The sequence below is a fragment of the Arachis ipaensis genome, chromosome B6 (genome assembly GCF_059453495.1).
Source record: "Arachis ipaensis isolate K30076 ecotype BB chromosome B6, ASM5945349v1, whole genome shotgun sequence".
Taxonomy (NCBI): Eukaryota; Viridiplantae; Streptophyta; class Magnoliopsida; order Fabales; family Fabaceae; genus Arachis; species Arachis ipaensis.
The window spans coordinates 40,049,547-40,053,842 of NC_142441.1; the positions used below are offsets into that span (position 1 = coordinate 40,049,547).

The 4,296-nt window shown below is 42.9% G+C and overlaps 1 non-coding gene across 1 annotated transcript; it reads left to right on the forward strand.

Moving 5' to 3' along the window:
* Positions 1-4,188: 4,188 nt before the first annotated feature.
* Positions 4,189-4,296, forward strand: LOC148555244 (small nucleolar RNA R71). Its single transcript, XR_015887289.1, has one exon. It is a non-coding gene; the product is annotated as a small nucleolar RNA R71 (small nucleolar RNA).

Here is a 4,296-nt window from a genome sequence, read left to right on the forward strand (position 1 = left end):
GCAAGCTTTGTTCTTTGCTGCTTTTTCTTGCTTCAAGAATCATTTTTATGATTTTTCAGATTATCAAATAACATGTCTCCTAGTCATCATTCTTTCAAGAGCCAACATATTTAACATTCTTAAACAACAACTTCAAAAGACATATGCACTGTTCAAGTATTCATTCAGAAAACAAGAAGCATTGTCACCACATCAATATAATTAAACTAAGTTCAAGGATAAATTCGAAACTCATGTACTTCTTGTTCTTTTGAATTAAAACATTTTTCATTTAAGAGAGGTGATGGATTCATAGGACATTCATATCTTTAAGACAAAGTTACTAACTACTAATGATCATGTAATGAAGGCACAAACATAGATAAGCACATAATATAGGAAACGAAAAACAGAGAAAGCAAGAACAAGGAATGAATCCACCTTAGTGATGGTGGCGTTTCCTTCTTGAGGAACCAATGATGTCCTTGAGCTCTTCTATGTCTCTTCCTTGTCTTTGTTGCTCCTCCCTTATTACTTTTTGATCTTCTCTTATTTCATGAAGCATGATGGAGTGCTCTTGATGTTCCACCCTTAGTTGTCCCATATTGGAACTCAATTCTCCTAGGGAGGTGTTGATTTGCTCCCAATAGTTTTGTGGAGGAAAGTGCATTTGAGGCATCTCAGGGATCTCATGGAAATGAGCTTCTTGCGCCTCTTGAGCTCCATGACTGGGCTCTCTTGCTTGCTCTATCTTTTTCTTAGTGATGGGCTTGTCCTCTTTGATGAGGATATCTCCCTCTATGTCAATCCCAGCTGAATTGCATAGGTGGCAAATGAGGTGAGGAAAGGCTAACCTTGCCATAGTGGAGGACTTGTCAGCCACCTTGTAGAGTTCTTGAGGTATAATCTCATGAACTTCCACCTTTTCTCCAATCATGATGCTATGGATCATGATGGCCCGGTCTATAGTAACTTCAGACCGGTTGCTAGTGGGAATGATTGAGCATTGAATAAACTCCAACCATCCTCTAGCTATAGGCTTGAGGTCCAATCTTCTTAGTTGAACCGGCTTGCCTTTGGAGTCAATCTTCCATTGAGGTCCTTCTACACATATGTCCATAAGGACTTGGTCCAACCTTTGATCAAAGTTGACTCTCCTTGTGTAGGGGCGTGCATTCTCTTCCATGTATGGCAAGTTGAACGCCAACCTCACATTTTCCGGACTAAAATCTAAGTGTTTCCCCCGAACCATTGTAACATAGTTCTTTGGATCCGGGTTCTTACTTTGATCATGGTTCTTGGTGATCCATGCATTGGCATAGAACTCTTGAACCATTAGGATGCCGACTTGTTGGATGGGATTTGTTAGAACTTCCCAACCTCTTCTTTGAATTTCATGTCGGATCTCCGGATACTCATTTCTTTTGAGTTTAAAAGGGACCTCAGGGATCACCTTCTTCTTGGCCACAACATCATAGAAGTGGTCTTGATGGGCTTTGGAGATGAATCTTTCCATCTCCCATGACTCGGATGTGGAAGCTTTTATCTTCCCTTTCCCTCTTCTAGAGGATTCTCCGGTCTTAGATGCCATCAATGGTAATGGAAAAACAAAAAAAGCTATGCTTTTACCACACCAAACTTAGAATATTGCTCGCCCTCGAGCAATAAACAAAAGAATAGATGAAGAAGAAGAAGAAATGGAGGAGAGGGAGAGGGTGATGTGGTTCGGCCAAGAAGGGTATAGAGGGTTTGTGTTGTGTGAATTTGAAGAAGAATGGAGGGCTTTATATAGGGAAGGGAGGGGGGTTATGGTTCAGCCATATGGGTGGGTTTGGGTGGGAAATTGGTTTTGAATTTTGGAGGTAAGTGGGGTTTATGAGGTAGGTTTTTGGGGAAGAATGGATGGATGTGAGTGGTGAAGAGGTGATGGGGAAGAGAGTTTGAGGTGATTGGTGAAGGGTTTTTGGGGAAGAGTGTTTATGGGGTTATGTGAAAGAGAGTGGTGAGAAGAAGTGAGTGGAGGTAGGTGGGGATCCTGTGGGGTCCACAGATCCTGAGTGGATCCTGTGGGGTCCACAGATCCTAAGGTGTTCAAGGAATTACATCCCTGCACCCATTAGGCATATAAAAATGCCTTTGTACTCAACTCTGGGCGTTCAGCGCCAGGTTGGTGGCCATTTTGGGCGTTCAACGCCCATTTGTGTGCCATTTCTGGCGTTGAACGCCAGAACCATGCCTGTTCTGGCATTCAGCGCCCAAAAGCTGCCCAGTTTGGGCGTTCAGCGCCAGAATCATGCTCTGTTCTGGCGCTGAACGCCAGACAGATGCTCCTCCAGGGTGTGATTTTTCTTCTGCTGTTTTTGACTCCGTTTTCAATTTTTATATTTATTTTGTGACTCCACATGATCATGAACCTAAGAAAACATGAAAAACAATAAAAATAAGAATTAGATAAACATTGGGTTGCCTCCCAACAAGCGCTTCTTTAATGTCAATAGCTTGACAGTGGGCTCTCATGGAGCCTCACAGATGTGCAGAGCTTTGTTGAAACTCTCCAACACCAAACTTAGAGTTTGGATATGGGAGTTCAACACCAAACTTAGAGTTTGGTTGTGGCCTCCCAACACCAAACTTAGAGTTTGACTGTGGGGGCTCTGGTTGACTCTGCTTGGAGAGAAGCTTTTTCTGGTTCCTCTCCATGGTTGCAGAGGGAGATCCTTGAGTTTTAAACACAAGGGAGTCCTCATTCCATTGAAGGAATATTTCACCTCTGTCAACATCAATCACAGCTCTTGCTGTGGCCAGGAAAGGTCTTCTTAGGATGATGGATTCATCCTCTTTCTTTCCAGTATCCAGGACTATGAAATCAGCAGGGATGTAAAGGCCCTCAACCTTTACTAACACGTCCTCTACTTGTCCATAAGCCTGTTTTCTTGAACTGTCTGCCATCTCTAATGAGATTTTAGCAGCTTGCACCCCATAGATTCCCAGTTTCACTATTACAGAGAGGGGCATGAGGTTTATTCCTGAACCAAGGTCACACAGAGCCTTAAAGATCATGGTGCCTATGGTGCAGGGTATTATGAACTTTCCAGGATCCTGTCTCTTCTGAGGCAATGTCAGTTGATCCAGATCACTCAGTTCATTGATGAACAAGGGAGGTTCAACTTCCCAAGTATCAATGCCAAATAACTTGGCATTCAGCTTCATGATTGCACCAAGAAACTTGGCAGTTTGCTCTTCAGTGACATCCTCATTCTCTTCAGAAGAGGAATACTCATCAGAGCTCATGAAGGGCATAAGGAGGTTCAATGGAATCTCTATGGTCTCTAGATGAGCCTCAGAGTCCTTTGGTTCCTCAGAGGGAAGCTCCTTATTGATCACTGGACGTCCCAGGAGGTCTTCCTCCTTGGGATTAATGTCCTCTCCTCTCCTCACAGGTTCGGCCATGGCGCTTATGTCAATGGCCTTGCACTCTCCTTTTGGGTTCTCTTCTGTATTGCTTGGGAGAGTACTAGGAGGGATTTCAGTGATCCTTTTACTCAGCTGGCCCACTTGTGCTTCCAGATTTCTAATGGAAGACCTTGTTTCATTCATGAAACTTACAGTGGCCTTAGATAGATCAGAGACTAGATTTGCTAAATTAGAAGCATTTTGTTCAGAGTTCTCTGTCTGTTGCTGAGTTGATGATGGAAAAGGTTTGCTATTGCTAAACCTGTTTCTTCCACCATTATTAAAGCCTTGTTGGGGCTTTTGATCCTTCCATGAGAAATTTGGATGATTTCTCCATGTTGAGTTATAGGTGTTTCCATAAGGTTCACCTAAGTAATTTACCTCTGCTATTGCAGGGTTCTCAGGATCATAGGCTTCTTCTTCAGAAGATGCCTCTTGAGTACTGTTGGATGCAGCTTGCATTCCATTCAGACTCTGAGAGATCATATTGACTTGCTGAGTCAATATTTTATTCTGAGCCAATATGGCATTCAGAGTATCAACTTCAAGAACTCCCTTCTTCATAGGCGTCCCATTACTCACAGGATTCCTTTCAGAAGTGTACATGAACTGGTTATTAGCAACCATGTCAATGAGTTCTTGAGCTTCTGCAGGCATTTTCTTTAGGTGAATGGATCCACTTGCAGAAGTGTCCAGTGACATCTTTGATAGCTCAGATAGACCATCATAGAATATATCCAGGATGGTCCATTCTGAAAGCATGTCAGAAGGACACTTTTTGGTCAACTGTTTGTATCTTTCCCAAGCTTCATAGAGGGATTCACCTTCTTTCTGTCTGAAGGTTTGAACATCAGCTCTAAGCTT